The sequence below is a fragment of the Hyperolius riggenbachi genome, chromosome 2 (assembly GCF_040937935.1).
Source record: "Hyperolius riggenbachi isolate aHypRig1 chromosome 2, aHypRig1.pri, whole genome shotgun sequence".
Taxonomy (NCBI): Eukaryota; Metazoa; Chordata; class Amphibia; order Anura; family Hyperoliidae; genus Hyperolius; species Hyperolius riggenbachi.
Window position 1 is genome coordinate 31,093,521 of NC_090647.1, and position 25,615 is coordinate 31,119,135.

General features: G+C 45.1%; 1 protein-coding gene across 3 annotated transcripts in view; it reads left to right on the forward strand.

Moving 5' to 3' along the window:
- Positions 1–241: 241 nt before the first annotated feature.
- The window catches only part of LOC137545411 (P2Y purinoceptor 2-like), an 83,054-nt gene continuing 57,680 nt past the window's right edge, over positions 242–25,615 (forward strand). For 2 of the 3 annotated variants that reach the window (XM_068266597.1, XM_068266598.1), the window contains exon 1: positions 242–413. The gene's annotated coding sequence lies outside the window, so the exon portion shown is untranslated. Of the gene's footprint in view, positions 414–16,893; positions 16,990–25,615 lie in introns of all 3 variants that reach the window. The other variant, XM_068266599.1, reaches the window with a different exon arrangement.

Here is a 25,615-nt window from a genome sequence, read left to right on the forward strand (position 1 = left end):
TAACTAGAGATGAAGGTGTTGGGGGCCCTGGGCACCTCTTAGTCTAATAGCAATCAGTGTGTGACGGCTGGGGTGGGAGGGATGGGGGGGCGCACTTTGGTGTCTCAGCCTTGGGTGCTGGAGGACCTTGTCCCGGCTCTGATCCGTCAGTGCCCTGAGATGTGTGTCTGTTATCTGCCTTCCCAGTGAACAGTGACTACAGTCACTCCCAGCTCTCCTCCCTCTTTTCATAGCTGAGCTCTCTAAGTATTCATCTGAGGGAATGATAGCAGAGGGACGAGCCTGAGCTGGTTGGTGTTCAGCGCTGGGAATCCATGCTGATTCTGTAGACTTTGGATCCAGGGCTGGTCACGCTTCCACCGAAGGACATGTAGCCTGGGAGAGACTCTGAGAGCTCGCCTCAAACTTCTCCGGTGAGTTCTGGAAACTTTTCACTGCTTAGACTTTTGTGGCAGTTGGAGGTGCTGCTGGGAGGGTTGCTGTTCTCATTTAGGATACAGTTCAGGTTGTGCTACTTCCTTGTATGTGTTGAGTATGTAGGGATTAGCTGTTACAGAACTACAAAGCCCAGCATGATAGGGCAGGCTGGCACAGGATTGGCAGCTTAGCTGATGTGTATCCAATCACTGCAATCTGCTGGGACTGTAGGATGTCAATTTTGTCTTTTTTGGCCAGTGCAGAGCGGAGTCTTGAAAGAATTACGTTACTCCATTTTCCATATAGAGATTAAGCAATCGACTTTATTGGGCGATCAAAAACAGTGTGGTCAATCGAAAGTAAATCGACTAGTGGCCCACACACTGCAAGCGAGATCCTGGTAATTCTCCTTCACGAATCGATCTGAACAATGTTGTGCCTCTATGCTTGTAAACCAAAAATCCACTCTGTGTCAATTAAAAAAATTAGAAGATTCCTTTACGATCCCCCGATACTTTCCATCTTGCTAGATCAAGCTAATTTGTCGACTCTGGCAGATGTCAGCCCATTCGTCAGGGAAGAACACATGTCAGGTATTGCCTGAGGAATATCAAGCTGTCAGCCAAAGTGATCACACCTACGATCCGTTTGGCTGGCAGAAAGCCTAACGTGGGTATGTTCCTATCACCACCACAAGCATGGCAGAAAGTTGTGCCAATCTCTGGTCAATTAACTGCCATAATTTTGAGGGACAATTCTGCCAATGTATTATTATTATTTATTATTATTATTTATTCATAAAGCGTCAACATATTCCGTGGCGCTGTACAATGTAAGAAAACAAACAAGGGATACATAATGATACAGACAATGATATACATTAAACATGGACACTGGTACAAAATGCAGAACTGGTGATTACAATAGCAAATTTAACATGATGACTAAAATGTGTAACAGAATGCAAGCTATTAAATTAATAACAATCCACGACATAAAAGGGTGAGAGAGCCCTGCCCCTATGAGCTTACACTCTAAGATGTATAATACTTTAAAGCCTCATTCACACTGGTCCGTTTTTGTACATATTTTGCACCTGCAGAAATGGGTTAGAATTGACAACTCATCTTGATCGATCTGTGGAAACCAGCTTCCTGAGTTTTTTACCCACTTGTCGATTCTGTTACACGCTGGAACGGGCTGCTGTTGCTGCTGTGTGTATTTTAACGCATGAAACTAGGGATGGTCGTAGTCAGCCAACTTCCCTACGCTGGAATTACGCGTAGTTTTCTGCGATTACGCTTCGCAAACTACGGCTACAAAATCAGAAGCTTCGCTACGTTTGCATTTCGTAGACTACGCGTTAAAATACGGAAGCTTCGCGTAGTGCGAAGCGTAGTTGATGCGGACGCTTATGCACTTATGTGGAAAAATTTCTGCAATAATCCGCTAGCTATGCAAATGGGTGAACTAATATATGCGTACATTCCACCTTCCAATGCGGAATTGTATACGTATAGAAGGGCAATAATATTTCTGCGCATGCGCAATGATCCGTATAGACGCAGTTACCGCACGTGTAGTTGACTTCGCAATACATATGTCAACTACGCGTAGCGGGCGAAGCTTCGCATAACGGGACTACGACTACAAGGAAATATGCATGCAAAGTTTTTAAACTTCGTCTATGAACTACGATGCGTAGTTGCGGACTACGACGCGTAGATTCGCGCTGGCGTAGTTTATGAGCAACTTCGCATAAAACGTGCATATAAACAGCATAGTACAAGTCAGAAAACTAATGCCAAAAATACTTACACTAATGTAGTAATTCGGTACAGTGACATAACTACAATTCATGAACCCCCCCCCCCCCCTCAATGGTCACACCCCTTCCCTTGCCTCCCCTTGGTGCCCTTCATGGCCTTGGGGCCCATCTCACAAGGGTCATATAACAAGTGTGGCCATCATGATCTTCACACCCATAACAGGTGTAGCCACAAAAACACCAATTCTGAAGTATAGTCCCCTGTATCGGACGAAGGGAAGGTTAGTAGGGGCCCCAAAACATCTCTACCCCACACCCTCTAGTTAAAGGATACCTGAACTGACATGTGACATGATGAGATAGACATGTGTATGTACAGTGCCAAGCACATAAATAACTAGGCTGTGTTCCTTTTTTTCTTTCTCTGCCTGAAAGAGTTAAATATCAGGTATGTAAGTGGCTGACTCAGTCCTGACTCAGACAGGAAGTGACTACAGTGTGACCCTCACTGATAAGACATTCCCCTTTTTACCTCTTTCTTGCTCTCAGAAGCCATTTTCTGCTAGGAAAGTGTTTTATAGTTGGAATTTCTTATCAGTGAGGGTCCCACTGTACTCACTTCCTGTCTGAGTCAGGACTGAGTCAGCCACTTACATACCTGCTATTTAACTCTTTCAGGCAGATAAAGAAAAAAAGGAACACAGCCTAGTTATTTGTATGCTAGGCACTCTACAAGCACATGTCTATCTCATCATGTCACATGTCACTTCGGGTATCCTTTAAGCTTCTGATTAGGTGAGATGCAGCCTAAAGCAATACCACAGTCACAATATAAATAATATAATACGTTTCTCTTCCCCTCCCCATTGCTAACAACTTGTTACATCATATAAAAGATACCTCCACATGTTTGTTTAAAGTGGAACTCAATGTAGAACTTCCTCTCTGCTCTAAGAGATCAGCCACAGCATGATAACCCTTCTGGGGAAAAAAAATCTTCATTACAATTTATGGAAATCCTACAAAACCCCTGAAGTTTTAACTTGGTTTCACTTTTGCAGTGATCACTGAAAGGGTTAAAGGGACTCTGAAGTGGAAATAAACTTATGAAATAATGATTTGTATGTGTAGTACAGCTAAGAAATAAAATATTAGTAGCAAATATGAGTCTCATATTTCTTCCAGTACAGGAAGAGTTAAGAAACTTCAGTTAGTATCTATGCAAAAGAGCTTCTCTGAGCTCTCTGACTAATTTAGTCAGAGAGCAGTGTTATTTTCTGAAGCACTTATACATCAAAGAAACAGTGGAAGTCAACTTCAAATAAGATTTTTCTGCAGGAAAGTTCAAAGGGTCATTTTCTCTGCTCTGTTTTATAGGTTAAAATACAGAGTGTAGTTTGTACACTGCAAATATTAGAGAATGGTGCAATGTTATAAAAGAAAGCTGTATAACTGAAAATAAAACTATGAGACTCCTTTCTCTGCTACTAATGTTCTAGTAATTATCCATGCTACACATACATTTCTAATATCATAAGCTTTTTTTTCGTCGCTTCAGTGTCACTTTAAAGGACAACTGAAGTGAGAGGGATATGGTGGCAGCCATATTTATTTACTTTTAAGCAATACCAGTTGCCTGGCTGCCCTGCTGATCCTCCGCCTCTAATACTTTAGCCACAGACCCTGAACAAGCATGCAGCAGATCAGGTGTTTCTGACATGATTGTCAGAACTGACAAGATTAGCTGTGCGCTTGTTTCTGGTGTGATTCAGCCACCACTGCAGCCAAATAGATCAGCAGTGCTGCCAGGCAACTGGTATCTTTTAAAGGGAAATAAATATGGCAGCCTCCATACCTTTCTCGTTACAGTTGTCCTTTAAGACTTTAAGAGTGTTTACTGTGTGGGGAGAGCTGTCTTGACAGATCTCCTCTCCTGCAATCTAGTCACAGTTGCTTCTAAGAACTAATTAGACACTTTGATCTGGCTAAACAAACACAGGAACACAGAGCAGTGCATTTCTTCACCAACTATATGTAGAATACAGACTTTTCATTGTGTGCTGTGGAAGAGGTTGGGTCCTCTCTAAATATTGTGAAATTGCAGCCATAAGACCACTCCTACCCTTTTTTTTTCATTTTTCTGGCCCAGCCCTCTGCATCTCTTTCGGACAGTATGGTCAAAGATCCATTGTGCTCTATAGGAATCAATGGAGCTTATGAACAGAAAAATGTATATCGCCATAATTAATATTGTTGTTGCAGAAGGTGTTTTTGTTATTACTTTTGCCATAATCGCAAATGAGATGGCCGATATCATTATGGCCCCTGGCTCCTGGGCTATGCAGGAATTAATGGGATATCACAACAATATTATTTTGTTATGTCACATTCATTTTACAAGATCCTAATTATTATTATTACTATTTAGTATTTATATAGCGCCGACATATTACGCAGCGCTGTACAATGTATATATATATCTTGTCACTAACTGTCCCTCAAAGGAGCTCACAATCTAATCCCTTCCATTGCCATATGTCTATATATTATGTAGTGTAAGTACTGTAGTCTAGGGCCAATTTTAGGGGGAGCCAATTAACTTATCCGTATGTTTTTGGAATGTGGGAGGAAACCGGAGTGCCCGGAGGAAACCCACGCAGACACGGAGAGAACATACAAACTCTTTGCAGATAGTGTAATTGATATTACAATCGTTACTTTTGTTTCCGAAGGGTTTTCTTTGTTATGGCAACAAATTATATGGTTAATATTATCATAGCCCCTGGCTTCCGGGCTCTGCAAGAACTAATGGGGTAGTAAAACATAATTATTGTTAAAATGTTATGTTCCACCAATGAAGGATACTTCAATTATTTTATTCAATCCATTATTTTATACTACCCATTGTTAATTTTGATAATGTAATGCAATGTAAGTGATAAATAAGCAATAAAGTTAAAGAGGAACAGTAATCAAAGTAACTTAAAATGAATAAAATTGCTTACCTTTTTACAATATTCATTTATAAATAATTTAGTCAGTGTTTGCCCGTTGTAAAATCTTTCTTACTCTGGTTTTCTTTCTGAAATGTATTATAGACAGCAACAGTTTTAGTACTGTGCAGGTGAACTCTGCAGAATGTTTGTTTACTGAGAGTTCTAAAGTCAGTAGAAAATATCTCTGGTCTGCCACAATGCGTGTGGGAGGGTGGCGGGGGGGATTCAGCATAATAAACAGCCTAGGCTAAGTCTCGGCGGGAGATCAGGGCTATAAACCAACATACAATATTCCTTTAAAAATAATTTAGTCAGTTTTTGCTTTTGTAAAATCCTTCCTCTCCCTACTTTACTTTGTGAAATTTATTGCAGGCAGCAACATCTTTGGTACTGCCAGGTGAACTCAGAATGTTGGGGTAATGAGAGTTCTAAAGTCAGTAGAAAATATGGGCAGCACATGGGCAGCACGATGGCGTAGTGGTTAGCGCTCTCGCCTTGCAGCGCAGGGTCCCTGATTCATATCCCAGCCAGGTCAACATCTGCAAGGAGTTTGTATGTTCTCCCTGTGTCTGCGTGGGTTTCCTCCGGGTACTTTGGTTTCCTCCCACATCCCCCAAAACATACATATAGGTTAATTGGCTTCCCCGAAATTAGCCCTAGACTACGATACATACACTACACTAGACATATGACTACGGTAGGGATTAGATTGTGAGCCCCTCCGAGGGCCAGTTAGTGACAAGACAATATATACTCTGTACAGCGCTGCGGAAGATGTCGGCGCTATATAAATACTAAATAATAATAATAATAAAATATCTCTGGTCTCCTATAATGCTTTGGGCGGGGGGAATTCAGCATAATAAACAGCCTAGGCTAAGTCTCAGTGGGAGAGAAGGGCTACAAACCAACATAGGAAGTGTCTAATGCTGAGACCAGGATATTTAAAGTAAAAGTAGGTATCCAGAGGCAGAGAAAGAAAAAAAGGAACACAGCCTAGTTATTTGTGTGCTAGGCACTGTACATACACATGTCTATCTCATCATGTCACATGTCTGGTCTCCCTATGACCCGAACAGCCCCACTGCAGTCCATCATGAATGCGGCAGCCAGAATTATCCACTGCTCCCATCGCTCCACCACGGCAGATCCCCTCCTAGAATCCCTCCACTGGCTTCCTATCCAGTCCAGAATCAGATTCAAGATACTGTGTCTGACCTACAAATCTGTCCACAAAACCTGTCCAACCTACATTTCCGATCTTACTCAGAGGTACACACCTAGCCTCTCACTCCGCTCTTCCAATGAACTTCGCCTAACCACCCCCCGCATCACCCAGTCCCATGCACGCCTCCAGGACTTCTCAAGAGCTGCTCCAACACTATGGAACTCCCTACCTCCACCCATTAGGGCAGCCCCCTCCTTCAACATATTCAAGAAAGCCCTCAAAACTCACCTTTTCACTCAGGCCTACTACCCCTCACAAGTGCTCTAAACCTACACTGAACTCTGGTCCCCTACCATTCAAGTCCTTACCTCTCCCTCTAGATCAGGGGTGCCCACACTTTTTCGGCTCGCGAGCTACTTTAAAATTTGCCGAGGCCAGGAGATCTACCAACGTCCCAAATGCTAAGCACGCGTCCCCCCCCCCCCGCCCGCGTTAGCCAGGTATATGTGCCTGCAGCATAGGTTACGTGCCCTCAGTATAGGTTAGCCTGGTATTTGGGCCCTCAGTGTAGGTTAGCCAGGTATATGGGCCCTCAGTGTAGGTTAGCCAGGTATATGGGCCCTCAGTGCAGGTCAGCTAGGTATACGGGCCCTCAGTGTAGGTTAGCCAGGTATATGGGCCCTCAGTGTAGGTTAGCCAGGTATATGGGCCCTCAGTGTAGGTTAGCCAGGTATATGGGCCCTCAGTGTAGGTTAGCCAGGTATATGGGCCCCTCAGTGTAGGTTAGCCTGGTATATGGGCCCTCAGTGTAGGTTAGTCTGGTATATGGGCCCCCAGTGTAGGTTAGCCTGGTATATGGGCCCTCAGTATAGATTAGACAGGCATATGGGCCCCCAGTGTAGGTTAGCCTGGTATATGGGCCCCCAGTGTAGGCTAGCCAGGTATATGGGCCCCCAGTGTAGGTTTGCCAGGTATATGGGCCCCCAATTTAGGTTAGCCAGGTATATGGGCCCCCAGTGTAGGTTAGCCAGGTATTGGTGCCCCCAGTGTAGCTTAACCAGGTTAACCAGGTATTGGTGCCCTCAGTGTAGCTTAGCCAGGTATTGGTGCCCTCAGTGTAGCTTAGCCAGGTATTGGTGCCCTCAGTGTAGCTTAGCCAGGTATTGGTGCCCTCAGTGTAGCTTAGCCAGGTATAGGTACCTGCAGCGTAGGTTAGCCAGGGTCCTCTAGACTCCTGGAACCTCCGGCAGGCAGGCCGCTGGCCAATATGAATGTCGGGGAGAAGACGGCTAGACGCGGCGAGGAGAGAGGCGGCGCGGCCGCTACGTCATGGCTGGGGGCGGCGCAGGGCATGTTACCAGCACGCACGTTGCAGGCTGCCCGGCGCCGCCCCCAGCCATGACGTAGCGGCCGCGCCGCCTCTCTCCTCCCTCTCTGCTCGCCGCGTCTTCTCTCCCCGTCTCCCGTGCATTCTTATTGGCCAGCAGCTAAACATGATGAGCTGCTGGCCGCAAAATTTAATAAGACGCGGCCAAGAGGCCGCGATCTACCGAGGAGGCGGTCGCGATCTACCGGTAGATCGCGATCGACCTATTGGGCAGCCCTGCTCTAGATTGTAAGCCTTTGGGCAGGGTCCTCCTCCTTTTGTGTCCTACCAGATCATGCACCTCCATTACTGTGCACCCATGCTATGCATTTGAGTGAACCTAACTTGCCTAACTCCATGCTCCCATCCAGTGACTGACTAAGCATTACCTTGTACTCACACTGTGCTGCATGATCTGGTCTTTCCTGTATTCCTGTATTGTCATATTGCTGTATGTCACCCTTAAATATTGTCTGTAACTTAAATTAATGTCCAGCGCTGCGTAATATGTTGGCGCTTTATAAATACAATAAATAAATAAATAAATGTCACTTCGGGTATCCTTTAAAGTGCTAGCGTATTGAAAAGCGCTCAGGAACGCTCTAGGTGTGCACAAGCCCTAAGAGAGGGAGGAGAAGAGGTGGTTTGAATTTTATGAATGTGTTAAATCAGGGACAACAGCACGGTGGAAATTTACCATCCTGTCTGTGCCCGTACAAGAGAGGATCAATAAGATACTAAGACATACAGATTGCATGCAAATTGTATGCAGTTAAATGCACTTGCTGAGGGTTTTGGCCAAAAATCCAAGCTGCATATAGAAGTCTGCTTTGAATGTGCATGCAGTTTGCAATTATTAGAGTCTCATTAACCATCATTACATCAGACTCTCAAAACCAGTCAAAAATGCTAAAAAAATGGACTGTTGTAGACTAAGTCTATGTCTGCCTTTAGTTTTATCTCTTACAATCCTTTGTGCCACATATCAGTGCTATAGACCATAATTACATGATAATAATGATCATGGTTATTATTATTTCTCTCCAGAAAATAAGTTACAAGTCATAGATTATATTATTATTTTTTATTTATATAGCGCCAACATATTCCGCAGCGCTTTACAAAGCACAATAAGACGACAAGGGGAACATAGATACAACTAACAAATGTACAGCAAGAGTTCCAAGTAGCACAAATATTGTTACAAAGCAGTAAACATTAGATGGATGACCCTGCCCTTGTGAGCTTACACTCTAATGGGTAGTGGGGGACACACTAGGTAAGGGGGTGGAGGATGGATGAGGCAGTGACCCTTTGCCTCTGATTACAATGTGACAGATAAGGGCTATAGAATGTTATAAGCTTGTCTGAAAAAATGTGTTTTAAGAGTGCTCTTGAAGATGTCCAGGTTTGGAGCATGACGTACAGGCTGTGGAAGAGAGTTCCAAATGAGGGATGATGCCCGTGTAAAGTCCTGGATGCGAGCATGAGAGGAGGTGATCAGCTTAGAGGCCAGGAGAATTTCTTGGGAGGAGCGAAGGTTGCGGGAGGGACAATATCTTGAGATTAGTGGGGGGATAGATACATGGGATTGTTTAATAGAATGCGCGATCAAATCTGTCATCAGTCCTGATTAGGAATGATCAATGAATGGCAAATTTCTCCACCTTAAATCAAACCTGGAACTTTCAAAAAGTTGAACGTTAGATACTTACCTAAGTTGTAGGAAGCCTCTGGAAGTTCCCACCTATCATCTTCCTATTTGCTCCACTTAAAGGGAAGTGAATGGGGCGGGAAGAGGAGGAAATGGGAGGCAGATGGGAGGAAACATCTCGTCAGGCCTGCCTCTTCCTATCTGAAAATTTGTCTTTAGCCAAAATAATAATTTTAGATTTTTCCTCGGGTCAGGTGTGCTTTAGAAGATCCCCTGGATAGCGTACTGGTTAAGGCTGTTTCTTTTGACGTAGGAGTTTTAGCCTTGCACCAGTGCTCAAATTCCGGATCAAGCCAGTAAGGAGTTTTTGGGCAAGACTACCTAAAGATCGTAATGGAGCATGCCCTAATTGGCTGCAACCGTGAAGCATATGATGTACATGTCCCGTGTCTGTGTGACAGTAAATTTGCATTAAATAATCCTAAATTGTTGGTACAGTGTTGGGGTGGTTGTTGGAGTTGTTGGTACATTTTTGGATTGTTGGAGTTGTTGGTACAGTTCTTGAAAGAAGTGAAGTTCCGCTCAATGTTCCACACAGAATTGTAGCCTTTATTGAACACCAAGTATCAAAAAACACACAGCACTGCATGTTCACTGACGTTCAATAAAGGCTACAATTCTGTGCGGAACATTGAGCTGAACTTCACTTCTTTCAAGATCTGTCTATTGGGGATTGAGGCACCTGGTTCCAGCCCTGTTCCTAACAAAAGGTAGAGCGGACATCACCTTGAACTTTTATATTGTTGGTACAGCGTTGGAGTTGTTGGAGGGGTTGGTACATTTTTGGATTGTTGGAGAACAATGTTGGAGTTGTTGGAGTGGTTGGTACATTTTTGGATTGTTGGAGTTGTTGGTACAGTGTTGGAGTTGTTGGTGCATTTTTGGATTGTTGGAGAACAATGCTGGAGTGGTTGGTACATTTTTGAATTGTTGGAGTTGTTGGTACATTGTTGGATTATTGGAATTGTTGGTACATTGTTGGATTGTTGGAGTTGTTGGTACAGTGTTGGAGTGTTGGAGTTGTTGGTACAGTGTTGGAGTCATTGGTGCATTTTTTGATTGTTGGTACAGTGTTGGAGTTGTTGGAGTGATTGGTACATTGTTGGAGTGTTGGAGTTGTTGGTACAGTGTTGGAGTCATTGGTGCATTTTTGAATTGTTGGTACAGTGTTGGAGTTGTTGGTGCCTTTTTTGGATTGTGGGAGTTGTTAGTACATTGTTGGAGTTGTTGGAGTGATTGGTACATTTTTGGATTGTTGGAGTTGTTGGTACAGTGTTGGAGTTGTTGGTGCATTTTTGGATTGTTGGAGTGTTTGTTACGTTGTTGGTGTGTTGGAGTTGTTGGTACAGTGTTGGAGTGGTTGGTACATTTTTGGATTGTTGCAGTTGTTGGTACAGTGTTGGAGTTGTTGGTGCATTTTTGGATTGTTGGAGTGTTTGTTACGTTGTTGGAGTGTTGGAGTTGTTGGTACAGTGTTGGAGTGGTTGGTACATTTTTGGATTGTTGGAGTTGTTGGTACAGTGTTGGAGTGGTTGGTACATTTTTGGATTGTTGGAGTTGTTGGTACATTGTTGGTGTGTTGGAGTTGTTGGTACAGTGTTGGAGTCATTGGTGCATTTTGATTGATAGTAGTAGTACAGTGTTGGAGTTGTTGGAGTGTTGGAGTTGATGGTGCCTTTTTTGGATTGTGGGAGTTGTTAGTACATTGTTGGAGTTGTTGGAGTGATTGGTACATTTTTGGATTGTTGGTGTTGTTGGTACATTGCATGCCTTTACTTTTTGCAGTAAACATAACGAGGGCACCAGTGTGGCTTCTGGCAGGCGGCATCCAGTAGATATTAATAAATGAAAAAGGGATGGAGGTATTATGTGCTATGGGTGGTAACATGCTGTGTCTGTGTAATTGCGGTGGAGGTTCGGGTCTCAGCATGTTATGCCAGGGCGAGGCAAGGTTGAACGTTAGCTAATGAGGACCTCCAGAATAATATGTTATTCTGGCACAGGCTTGGCTACTCATTATAAAGGAGTAAGAGAGTCTCTGCTATGCTGTGCTGGTCTGAGACAGGCTGCTACGAGATCCTGGCTGCTCTGTTCAATAATGAGGACCTCCAGAATAGTACGTTATTCTGGCACAGGCTGGGATTCTCATTATGGAGGAGTAAGAGAGTCTCTGCAATGCTGTGACGGGCTGGTACGAGATCCGGTATGCTCCGTCACTACATAACTGGCTCTTCAACCTCAACTCCCTTTCCCATCTGGCAAAATGTTCACATTCTATGGTGATCCTCTCAGGAGGGAGTCACAGAGGCTGCCATTGCCAACCTTCTTCTGAAAGGTCCCCTTTTCTAAAGCAGGCAGTTTGTTCAGTCGTTAGGGTTAGGCATCAGTTATGGGCTTGGCAATGGTTGGAGAGGTGGTTAGGGGTACCAATTGGTTGGGGTTAGGCATCAGTTGGGGGGCTGATTAGGGTTAGGCGTCGGTAGAGGGAGGGTTCACGTGAGAATTGGGTTGAGTTAGGAGATAATAAAATATTGGTAAAATGTTACTATCGTAATTACATGGTAGACTATAAGTAATTTTACCGATATTCTACTAGCGGCTATTTCTGGCGTCCAAATTCCAGGGGGCTCCTTTTTACATGTACACCCCTTTTCTGCCTGGTTGCCATAGTGACACTTCCTGAGCGGCATGTCATGTGCTCATGTAACCACGCCCGGCTTCTAGAATGGCCACAAAGGCTACAGGCTAGAGTAACTATTCCCTAAATGAGGAGAATGGAGAAGAAAGATGGGATCTCCTGACTATGAAAGAACAGAAGATGCCAACATATGGAGGGCTGCACATATAAGAAGGGAGCTGCTAGACTTATAGATAACGCACTGGCAGAAAGGGGCAGCTGGACATGGAGACACATGGAAGATAATAGCAGTGATATAAAGCCATAACTCGAGGCCCACAAAAATGTATAACAAATTGAAATCCGTGTTGGCCTACCTTCATGAAGATGACTGGCGCATTATTCCTGAGAAAAGGAGCTCTGAGCTCCACTACTCTACTTATCTGGCACTGTATTGACCCGATGAAGCGGGCTTGAGCAGCGAAACGGGTTGTCCTCTGTGTGGCATAAAAGTAATCTTCATGACGGTAGGCCAAAACGTAGCTTCATCTTTAAAAGGATATTAAATTTTTATTTATTTTTTGGGTACCTCTATTTATCGCTTTCTATCAGTCTTAGTCACCTCTGTTAATTTTACAGAGAGAACAGGGCAAAACATTTTTTTTCAAAAAATACCTTGTAGTTTTTGAAAAATGCTTACTACAAGAAAATTTATGCGTGCTCAACACCAAGCTTAACCCTTACAAGTCTGGTTGTGCAAATCTGGCTAAATTAGCTTATCATGAGGCATTGCTCATGCAAAAATGCATTTGCTTTCGCATGCCAAACTTTGCAGGGTCAAAAACCAATACCGCGAAGCGGTTGCCCTGCGGGAATTAGTTCATGCTACATAGCACTATCCAGGAGCGCCACGGGGAGGCTTCCCAATGCCCCCATACAACCGGGGGGACTGCGGGGCCCCAGGCTCTGAAAGTTTTTGAAAAAAAATCAATTTTGAAAATGCAAAGGAAAAATGATTCTAAAAATTTTTTTTTTTTAGCATTTTCAAAATCTCTTTATTTCCCTTAACACGGGATTAAACTCTGACATAACATTCAGTAAACGTGTTTTCCTATTTTTTATTACCCATAAAGTTACCATATTTGCTTTTGTGCACAGGTGTTATTGTCTGTTTACAAAGTACAAGTTCCCTAAGTACAATTTATCTGCTCTGAAGCTGACATTGTAATTTATTTCATAGCTGCTGTATTTATCCTATAATAAAACCCTTCTGTCCCTGCGTCATCCTCCTGTCCCTGTGTCCGTGTGCTTTAGCTACTGCGCATGTGTAGCCGTTGGGACAGGAGGAGGACGGGGCCAGGGGGGCGAGCGCGTGTGTGTGCAGTGCACGGGCATGCGCGCTTACATGCAGTGGCGGTGGCAGCGGTCTCAGGGGCGGGGTTGTGAGGGGCTAGAGCCCGTTATATTTACGGGCTTAGGTCCACCTAGTATATTATAATGTATCCACTGAGAATGTATCTTCTGTGTACATTTTCTGCTTGTCTTCAGCTAAAACTCTGCCAGAAATGTTTACTAATAGTGGCAGATAAGGAAACATAAATAAGATAATGTAATCACTTAATCAACCTTGGATTTGGATTTTACTGCAGAGTCCTGATGAGAGTGTAAATGAGAGGTTACTCACCCAGCTCTCTGCATTCCACTGACCAGATCTCCCTTCAGTCAGATTCACCTCTAGCTACTTAATACTGAGGTTCCTCTAGCTACCTAATACCTGAGGGCACCTCTAGCTACTTAATACTGAGGGTATTTCTGGCTACCTAATGCTAAGGGGCACCTGTAGCGACCTATGATGGGCAAGGGAAGTAAGGGAGAAGTGACAGCTGGGCCAGCCAGCACACTTGCGGTGCAGTTCAGCGGGGGTTTGTGGGTTCATGGAGGGCGAAGTTTAGGGTGCCAGGACATCTGTGCCTATGTATTGCACTGTCCACGTTATGATTCCTGTGAATTTTTATAAAGGAAAAGCAGAGAATCCTATTCTAGACAGTTTCCATCTTGGTTACCTTTGACCTCCTGACATCATTTCCTCCCTCACTCTTTTTTTTCTCCTCTTGCTAATTGTGTATCTGTTACCCACCCTCCTCCCAGAGTCTTTAGACACTCCCACTGAGGTCTGTACTAGGAAGTGCACTGTCCTATGTTATTAGAAGGAGGGGGAAATAAAGGAAAGAGGGTAAAAAGACCCCCCAGCATGCAACTGTTTGGCAATGGCAATAAAAGGGCCAGTGCTCCTAAGGTATGCGATAACTCTAAAAGATTACAGCAGAAAAAGTTTTGAAAGTTTTGAATGTAGGATTAGCATCTTTATCACTTAATGCACTCAGACCAGTTGCAGTTGAAATTTGATTTTTATGGTGACAATCCCGCTTTAAGGGGGCAGAGACCGCTGGTACTTAGGTGGTTAACAGTACATGCCATATCATTGTTATGCTATTCAGAACCCTTTCGCTGTACTTATCAGCAATGCCAATTTACATGTTAAAATTACCTTCCTTTCTTAATGGAACAAGTAGTTCTGTAATAGCCTCTGCCTGGTTTGCCTATGCCTAAAAACGGCCCCGAGAGAATGGAAATAACGTTTAGTGTCAATTAAACACATTTTCAATAGAGGATGAATACATATATGTACATAGATGGCTACATCAGTCCTGAAAGATGAACAGTTAGGAGCTACGACATGACCCAAATATACACAGATAGGTCATAACATCTCACCTGATTCTGCGTTCCAGATCACTGCCATTTACAAAGTAATGCAGGACTAGATCTACCATTAAAGGACAACTGAAGTGACAGTGATATAGAGGCTGCCATATTTATTTTCTTTTAAGCAATACCAGTTACCTGGCTAACCTGCTTATCCTCTGCACTTAATATTTTTAGCAATAGCCCCTGAATAAGCATGCAGCAGATCAGGTGTTCCTGACATTATTGTCAGACCTGACAAGATTAGCTGCATGCTTGTTTCTGGTGTGGGATTCACACACTACTGCAGCCACATAGACCAGCAGGGCTGCCAGGCAACTGGTATTGCTTAAAATGAAATAAATATGGCAGCCTCCATATCCCTCTCATTTCAGTTGTCCTTTAGAACACTGTCCTGTGATATAAACCCTAATATGAGGTCTGCACTGGCAGCCTCCTCCATATTTCTTGCATAACTGGTTCACTTGCCACCTTAGGCCACAAGTAAATTGCCTGTGCGTATAGCTTGTGATTACCTGCGTACATGGGACAGCCACATTCTCTCATGGCAGATGGGGCACCTGTAGAGTGATTGTACGGTGCTGTTTCTCGCGCTTTCGGTGTAAAACTGCGTACACAGGCCGGAAACTTCAACAGAGGGGACCGCTTTGGGCTGTCTCACCGAGATCCTTGCATTAGTAGTACAACTGCCCCAATATCATTCACATGACGCACCATGCAATTTCCCATCAGCTCAACGATTTAGAATAGATAATTTCCGATAGGTCTGATCAAGTTTACAATCTATTTTTTTTTTTTTTTTTTACAGAAGTGATCAGAAAGTCGAGTTGAAAAAGTGATCGGACCTTTCATAGTTACATAGTTAGTGTGGTTGAAAAAAGACATTTGTCCATCAAATCCAAGCAGAAAAAAAAATATATAAAAAAAAAATTAAAAATAAAATTGCACATATCCCAGGTGATCCAGGGGAAGGAGAAAACCCCTACAAGGCCTGGGCCAATTAGCCTTAAAAGGGAAACATTCCTTCCGACTCCGGATGGCAGTCAGATAAATCCCTGGATCAACTCTCCCAGGCATTTCCTAGTAATTATAGCCGTGGATGCCCTTCAATGCAAGCAAAGCATCCAAGCCCTGTTTAACCACTTGAGGACCACAGTACTAAACCCCCCTAAAGACCAGGCCATTTTTGGTTAATTGCAGCTTTAAGGCCTTGCTGCAGGGCCGCACAACTCAGCACACAAGTGATTCCCCCTTTTCTCCCCACTAACAGAGCTTTCTATTGGTGGGGTCTCAGTCATCGCCCACTAGATGTTTATTTTTTTATAAATATTCATCACTTTATTTTTAAAATAATTTTAACTATTCATTATTTTTTTTATCCCCGCCCTCCGTCCCCCCCCCGCCAGCCAATCACTGTGATCGGCTGTCATAGGCTTCAGCCTATGACAGCTGATCACTCCTGAGCCAATGGAGGGGACAGCCGTGTCACACAGCTGTCCCCAGTACAGCACTGCTGCAGATCGCAGCGCTGTACAAGGTTTATAGACGGCGGTTTCGCTGTCTAACAGTCTCCGGGAGACTGGAGGCGGGGCGGAACTCCGCCTTCCAAGCCGAGATGCGTGCGCTTAGGCACGCAATCTCCTGCAGTAGCCGGCCCCGGGACTTGACACCAATTGGCTTTAGGCGGTCCTGGGGCTGCCGCCGCGGCCACGCCCATTGGCGCAACAGGGTCTTTAGGTAACTAAATGCAGATATAGAGTTGGCCATAGCTACTTCCCGAAGTAAGATATTTCGAAAATGATCGATCATTTAAACCCGTCGATCCGACAGGAAATTGCATGGTGTGTACCAGGCATTAGACTTTAACCTCTGAGGCAGATTCAGCCTGTTGGCGTATTCATTCCATAAAGTTTCTCTGAACGTTTTTTGCATGTTCGGCTGACTTGCATCACTTCGGGCAGCATCAGAAAAATCTTACCTGTATAAACAATTCACTGAGATTACAGCATAACTTCACAGCCGTGGCTCAAAGGCCTGTTTATTGTCTGTAGCGGCGGTAACTAATCCTTCCTGTTCTGCAGGTAGGCGGCGATCCCCCTGGAAATAACGTTGTATTATGCGCTAGTGCCGATCAATGAAACTAGCGGACGAAGCTGCCAGACTGTGACACGAAGGAGGTAATTTTTTCTGTATTACTGTAACACATTAGCATGTAACTGATATAATAGAGCGGAAAATAATTCTGATCCTGGAAAAAGTTAAGCTTTGTCTAAGCAGCTAGGCGGGAAGTAGTCCACCGGGGGAATCTCATTCAAGAATTCCCCTAAATCTGCAGCTACTAGGGATTAGTGATGGACAAGTCTAGGGGAACTCACACAGAAGCATGTGGTTTGTTTGATCAGCTGATAGATTTGCAAAGCTCTGATTTGCTGTGATCACATGATCATAACTAGAAAATTTAGAGACTAATGCTGGGTACACACGTTGCGTTCCTGCATCGAATGCGCTGCTCGATTCCCGACGATTCGATTATTTCCAAGCATTTCCGCGCGCATTTCGATGATTTTTAGGTTGAATGCCATGTAAAGTATGGCAAATCGACCTAACGATCCATCGAAACGCGAATCGGACATGTTGGAAATAAACGAATCGACGGGAATCGAGCGGCGCATCGACGGGAATCGAGTGCCGGAACGCACCGTGTGTACCCAGCATTAGAGAATACCCAAGGTGACATGTGACATGATTAGATAGACCTGTGTATGTACCGTGCCTAGCACACAAATAACTATGCTGTGTTCCTTTTTTTCTTTCTCTGCCTGAAAGCGTTAAACATCAGGTATGTAAGTGGCAGTTCCTGTCAGGACTGGGTCAGACTACAGTGTTACCCTCACTGATAAGAAATTACAACTATAAAACATTTTCCTAGTAGAAAATGGCTTCTGAGAGCAGGAAAGAGATAAAAAAGATCAATAGTTCATAGATTTTAGCTCTGGCATACTTCAATGAATGTGTCATTGAGCAAAAACAATAAAACAGTAAAAATTTAAAAAGTAGATTTAAATATAAAATAAACTGTAGAATATCTTAAAAAGTCATATTTAGGAGAAGGAGGATAGATACAATTATTTATTTCCTTCGTACTTAGCAAGGAAATGAACAGCGCAAGTGCCTACCTGCAAAAGAGTGCAAGCCCCACTTGTGGGATATAATACACACATAATACACACCGAGCATACACATGACCTGTCTACCACTGGAGGAGGATGTTAGTTTCCTGTAACAGCTTGCATGCAACCTATTAAGTACTCGTCCCTCCCACTGCGTAGAAGTCGATCCTCCATGGGAGGGGCCTAACACTAACTAAATCCTAACCTATGTATATGCATAGCCTGGGTGCGGCTAATCAAATAAAATCGAAAATTGAAAATTGCGCAAAAGGTGGATCAGCGCAACACCAGGCCGCCTCCGAATGGCCTCCAATCAGAGGTGCGCTGAGCCCCCCCAGAAACTACAAACGCACCTTGAACCCAAACAGAAGCTCTGCATATACATCAAAAGCATGGCTGTTAAGTGGGAGCAGCTGACCAAAAACGAATTAAATTAGTACATAGCAAGGAAATGAGCAGCGCTACTTAAAAACAGTCTAGTGCCTACCTGCAAAAGAGTGCACGCCCCACTTGTGGGATATAATACACACCGAGCATACACATGACCTGTCTACCACTGGAGGAGGATGTTAGTTTCCTGTAACAGCTTGCATGCAACCTATTAAGTATTTATTTCATTCATTTTTTTTTATCTCGGGTGTCCTTTAAGGTGGTCATATGTCAGGCGACTTGGCGGCCGATCGCCCATCCGATTAGATTATTATAATCAAATCAGATAAAAATCAGTTCCAAAATTGGTCGCAAAAATGAGTTGGACATGCTGCAAGATGTCGGTTGGGTGCATAGCTGTAATGACAAGTGACGAGCGCAGCAAAACCCCAAGTGCTGTCGCCCCTAATGCGTCGGAGAAGTGGAAATTTAAATTCAATGGAATCTAAATGAGCATTGGTACATGAGATGGCCCAAGGATGCTGCTAGCAGTGTCCACCAAACATGCTGCTAATGGAAGTGTGGAGTCCAGTGTCAGCTGACTCCCCCGGATGGAAAATGGGGGCGTGTCGTGTGAATTTAGCCTGGAGGCGTGGCAGCTCTGTTGTTTGCATGCTTTTTGCTGTGATTGTTACAGTCTCTATGTACACTGCGTGTTTATTGACAGTATGGCATAGCGTACATCTGGCTCGGAGGTGAACTTGTCCTGGACTGGTGTGTGAACCTTTTTTGTGTTTCGTTTTTTTTTCCTGATAGTCACATTTTTTTGTAAATCTTTTTTACAAAAATCAAAAGTGCTTTACCTATGTGAGGATTGGGAACAATGCGGGGAATGTCAGCACGTCCCCGGGGCTCAGATCTTGTGTAATCCTGCGGTGGCCGCGCCTTTGCTGAATGTCAGAGCTCTGCGTGTAGAAAACTGTGACAACAGACACCTATAGCTGGCTAACCTATACTGGGGCATCTATGTCTGGCTACCTATACTGGGGCACCTATAGATGGTTAACCTATACTAGGGCACCTATAGCTGGCTACCTATACTGTGGGACCTATATCTGGTTAACTATACTGGGGCACCTATAGCTGGCTACCTATACTGGAGGCACCTATAGCTGGCTAACCTATATTGGGGCACCTATAGCTGGCTAACCAATACTGGGGCACCTATAGCTAACTAACCTATACTGGGGCACCTATAGCTGGCTACCTATACTGGAGGCACCTATAGCTGGCTACCTATACTGGGGGCACCTATAGCTGGCATCCTATACTGGGGACACCCATAGCTGGCGAACATATACTGTGGCATTTATAGGTGGCTACCTATACTGGGGGCACCCATAGCTGGTAAACCAATACTGGCAGCACCCACAGCTGGCGAACCTATACTGTGGCACCTATAGCTGGCTACCTATACTGGGCCACCTATAGCTGGCTAACCTATAGTGGGGCACCTATAGCTGGCTAACCTATACTGAGGCACCTATAGATGGCTACCCTATAGCGGGGCACCTATAGCTGGCTACCTATACTGGGGCACCTATAGCTGGCTACCTGTACTGGAGGCACCTAAAGCTGGCTAACCTATACTGGTACACCTACACTTGGCAAACCTATACTGGGTCACCTATACCTGGCTAACCTATACTGGAGGCACCTAAAGCTGGCTAACCTATACTGGTACACCTATACTTGGCAAACCTATACTGGTACACCTATACCTGGCTAACCTATACTGAGGCACCTATAGTTGGCACCTGTGACTATGGGGGGAGCACATGTGAATGTCTATGGGTGTGTGTGTGAGGCGTTAATGGTTTAGGGCACCGGAACCTTTTTGCCTATAGGCTCCTCAGCTGTAAACCCGGCCCTGCTGGATCCATTTTTCTCCACCAGTTGGTTAGTATTCAGCTTTAGAGTTCTGGTCCTGTTTTCTTGGCGCTTTTAGCCGTGCTGTTAGTATTGTTTACGCTGCTGTTAATACATGCCGCGGTCCTGTATCATTAGTCTAGCGAGATTTACTGCGTGGGACTCAGGACTATCTCGTTCTTCTGGTTTGGAGCAGCTGACACTTGTTCTTTCGATGAATGTCTATAACGTGCAGTTAATTCAATAATGTCAGCCAGAAAAGCAATAGCTCTCTGTCATTCTGACAATGTTCTTGGAATGTCTCTGTACGTTATAGGCAAGGGTCACACGCAGGCTTACTGTAGGCTGTGGAACATTGGCCAGAGCTATTACTGACATGAGGTAGCAGTCTATGGTAAAGACATGAGGTGATTGCTATGAGGTATTCTCAGGAAAGATGGCTTCAGGGGTATTTGGGCTCGTAGTGGCTCTGCCCGAGTATCAGGGGTCAGGTTTAGGCAGAGGCTTGGAAGAAACAAGGTGCTGGGTGCAGAGCACTGAGGGTGCGCATGTGCCATATGCACAGTATTCGCGAGCACACACATCCTGCTATCCAGTGGCGTAGCTAAGCAATTGTGGGCCCCGATGCAAGTTTTACAATAGGCCCCCCCCCCCCAAGCACTCTATACATAGCAATTGATACGGCGCACCAAAACCTGCCAATGGCAATGACAGTGTCAGAGGTGCAAGAAGGGGGTGGGGAGCAATTTGTTAATGATTACCACTGTTCAAAGTATCTATAGAAGTGATTATTATGAGCACAGGACCAATAGAGAGATAATACTGTAGTTAAGGGAGGGCCCTTCGGGGCCCCTCTGGCTCAAGGGCCCCAATGCGGTGGCTACCTCTGCAACCCCTATTGCTACGCCCCTGCTGCTATCTATACTGGGGAGGGGGCTACCTAATAGTGGGAGCTCATATATCTACCTATACCGGGGAGGGGGTTACCTATACTGGGGAGGGGGCTACGTTTACTAAGGAGGGGGCTACCTATAGTGGGGACGGGGCTGCCTATACTGGGGAGGGGGCTGCCTATACTGGGGAGGGGACTGCCTATACTGGAGAGGGGGCTGCCTATACTGGGGAGGGGGCTGCCTATACTGGGGAGGGGGCTGCCTATACTGGGGAGGGAACTGCCTATACCGGGGAGGGGACTGCCTATACTGGGGAGGGGGCTGCCTATACTGGAGAGGGGGCTGCCTATACTGGGGAAGGGGCTGCCTATACCGGGGAGGGGACTGCCTATACCGGGGAGGGGACTGCCTATACTGGGGAGGAAGCTGCCTATACTGGGGAGGGGACTGCCTATATAGGGGAGGGGGCTACCTATACTGAGGAGGGGGCTACCTATACTGGGGAGAGGCCTACCTATACTGGGGAGGGGGCTGCCTATACTGGGGAGGGGGCTACCTATACTGGGGAGGGGCTACCTATACTGGGGAGGGGGCTGCCTATACTGGGGAGGGGGCTGCCTATACTGGGGAGGGGACTGCCTATACTGGGGAGGGGGCTGCCTATACTAGGGAGGGGGCTACCTATACTGGGGAGGGGCTACCTATACTGGGGAGGGGGCTGCCTATACTGGGGAGGGGGCTGCCTATACTGGGGAGGGGGCTGCCTATACTGGGGAGGGGGCTACCTATACTGGGGAGGGGGACGACTGTACCGAATACTAGAGGCACATCTGCTATCTATACCCAAGAGGGGGTGCTGTCTAAGGGCCAGTGCACACCAAAAAGCATTAAAGAGAATCTGTATTGTTAAAATCGCACAAAAGTAAACATACCAGTGCGTTAGGGGACATCTCCTATTACCCTCTGTCACAATTTCGCCGCTCCTCGCCGCATTAAAAGTGGTTAAAAACCGTTTTAAAAAGTTTGTTTGTAAACAAACAAAATGGCCACCAAAACAGGAAGTAGGTTGATGTACAGTATGTCCACACATAGAAAATACATCCATACACAAGCAGGCTGTATACAGCCTTCCTTTTGAATCTCAAGAGATCATTTGTGTGTTTCTTTCCCCCTGTTCTCATGCACTGAAGTTTCAGGCTGCTCTTTTCTTCCTGCAAACAGCTCTGCCCTTGTCTGTAATTCCTCAGTATGTGAAAGCCCAGCCAGCTCAGAGGACGATTTATCCATCTTGTAAAAGATAAGAGAGAAGAGAGAAGCTGCCCTAATCTAAATAATACACAGGCAGTGTGCAGAGAGGGGCCTGGAAGGGGGGGAGTTCATAGCAGAACCACAACACTGAAGAACTTGGCAGCCTTCCAGACACAGGCTGACAAGTCTGACAGGGGAAAGATACATTGATTTATTACAGAGACAGTGATAGTATAAAGTGCTGCAGTAAGCCAGAACAAATTAGAATAGCTTTTGGAACTTGTAGGATGATAAAAAACAGGATGCAATTTTTGTTACGGAGTCTCTTTAACGCAATCGCAAACGTTCAGTGCTTTTTGAAGTGATTTTTCTAGGCGATTCTAGGCATGTGCTTAGCGATTTTCTAATTACGCCTAGCGATTGTTGTAGCAGGTTTTATTTTTTGTTACGGTAGAGCTGTAACTGATTAACAGCCTCTGTAACAAAAACGCTTGGAAAATCTCTCTGATCTGGCGCTTTTCAGAGCGGTTGTTCACTTATCTATACTTAACATTGAGGCTGAATTGCCTCAGAAATCAGCAAAAATGCTGCAGGACCCACGTTTGCATTTGGGAAAAAAGCTCATCGCTCCGGTGTGCTCCATCCCATTCAAATACATTAGCCAAACGCTTTTCAAAGTGCAAGCGTTTTAAAAAGCGCTCAGAAGCGCCCTTATACTGGAAGCTCATCTGGGCACCTATACTGGGGGGACATACGTAAAGCTGGGGGCATATCTGGCTAACTACACTGGGGAGGGGGGTCTATCTAATACTGGGGACAAATAAGACCTCCTGTGCTGGGGGGGAGGGGGAGTTATGGTGGGCTGTCCCAGGCCAACCCCAGCAACTGTTCAGACTGAAGAGTAGCAAATTATGTACTACACTGCACGCGTACGTTAAAAAAGGGCGTTGGGAAAAAAGGGTGCAGGGTTTTAAACGATAAGCATGAATAACGTTTAAAAAAAATTGTGCTATATTTCGTTTAAAAATAATGTTTTATAAAGTTATAAATCATTAAATAATGTGTATGAAATCGGCAATTGTAAAAAACGTTAATCTTTCCTGTTTAAAAAGTGAAATTTATAATAACGTTTCATAAAACATTAATAAGAATGTTACTAAAGATATACCTTACCCTACTCTCACACAGAACCCTCCCTGTACCTACCCCTAACCCCTAGACCCCCCTGGTGGTGCCTAAACCTAAGACCCCCCTGGTGGTGCCTAAACCTAAGACCCCCCTGGTGGTGCCTAAACCTAAGACCCCCCTGGTGGTGCCTAACCCTAAGACCCCCCCTGGTGGTGCCTAACCCTAAGACCCCCCTGGTGGTGCCTAAACCTAAGACCCTCCTGGTGGTGCCTAACCCTAAGACCCCGCCTGGTGGTGCCTAACCCTAAGACCCCCCCCTGGTGGTGCCTAACCCTAAGACCCCCCTAGTGGTGCCTAACCCTAAGACCCCCCTGGTGGTGCCTAAACCTAAGACCCCCTGGTGGTGCCTAACCCTTAGACCCCCTGGTGGTGCCTAAACCTAAGACCCCCCTGGTGGTGCCTAACCCTAAGACCCCCCTGGTGGTGCCTAAACCTAAGACTCCCCTGGTGGTGCCTAACCCTAAGACCCCCCCTGGTGGTGCCTAACCCTAAGACCCCCCTAGTGGTGCCTAACCCTAAGACCCCCCTGGTGGTGCCTAAACCTAAGACCCCCCTGGTGGTGCCTAACCCTAAGACCCCCTGGTGGTGCCTAAACCTAAGACCCCCCTGGTGGTGCCTAACCCTAAGACCCCCCTGGTGGTGCCTAAACCTAAGACCCCCCCCTGTGATAAGCATTAATAACGTTTAAAAAAATATTGAGCTGTTTTTCGTTTAAAAATAATGTTTTAAAAATTATAAATCATTAAATAATGTGTAATCATGAGAAGCAGTTATAAAACATTAAAAGTCTCTGGGCGCCGCTTGTAAAACGTTATTTTTCTCCGGCGGCCTTTTTTCCTGTTGGGCGCCCATTAAACGATATTTATTATGGGAGTGAATGGCAGCGCCCTTTTTGTCCTACTGCCTCATGCGCTCAAATTTCCTGCCTCCACACTGCACACTGAAAGCAGAGCAGGATCATCTACCAGGCAACCTAGGCAGGTGTCTGGGGCCTAGTGGGTGGCAACGGGGCCCACCTGCCACCTTCTCTGACCTCTCTCCAGTTCAGCTTACTAAAAGGACCACAAGTAGGCACTAAATCGAATAGTTTTCCTAGGGCCCCATTACATTTTAATTTATCTCTGCGGAAGTGACACGACATCACATGGAGGTTGATTAACAAACCTTATGAATGATCTGATCTGTAGCGTTGGTGCTTTGCCTTTTGTAAACACATTTGCAAATGCACATTAGGGATTTCGCTTTCCCGATGGCTGGTGAATGCAAACGTTTGGTTATGATTGCAAGCAGCGATCCCATTACACATGATACTCAGGTGATCTGAGCTGAGATGGCCAATCAGAAGCGAGCTCTAGTGTGCAAGCAAGAAGACGCAAACACAACTGCAGAATACTGGAAGGAAGACAGTGGCATAGCTAAGGAGCTATGGGCCCTGGTGCAAGTTTTACATGGGGCCCCCCAAGCACTCTATACATAACAATTGATACAGCACACCAATACCTGCCAAGGATTTCCACAGTGTTAGGTGCAAGTAGGGGGTGGGGAACAGTTTGTTAATGATTACTACTATTTAAAACATCTATAGAAGTGATAATTACCAGGCGTACGTACGAAAAGGGCGTCGGGAAAAAAGGGCGCGTGGTATAAACGATAAATGGAAATATCGTTTATAGAAATTATTGTGTAGAATTTCGTTTATAAATAGTGTTTTAAGAATTTATAAATCACTAAATAATGTGTATGAGATCGGCAATTCTTAAAACGTTAATCTTCCCTGTTTGTAAAGTGAAACTTATATTTTCGTTTATTAAAAACCCTCCCTGTACCTATCCCTAACCCCTAGACCCCCTGTTGGTGCCTAAACCTAAGACCCCCCTGTTGGTGCCTAAACCTAAGACCCCCCTGTTGGTGCCTAAACCTAAGACCCCCCTGTTGGTGCCTAAACCTAAGACCCCCCTGTTGGTGCCTAAACCTAAGACCCCCCTGTTGGTGCCTAAACCTAAGAC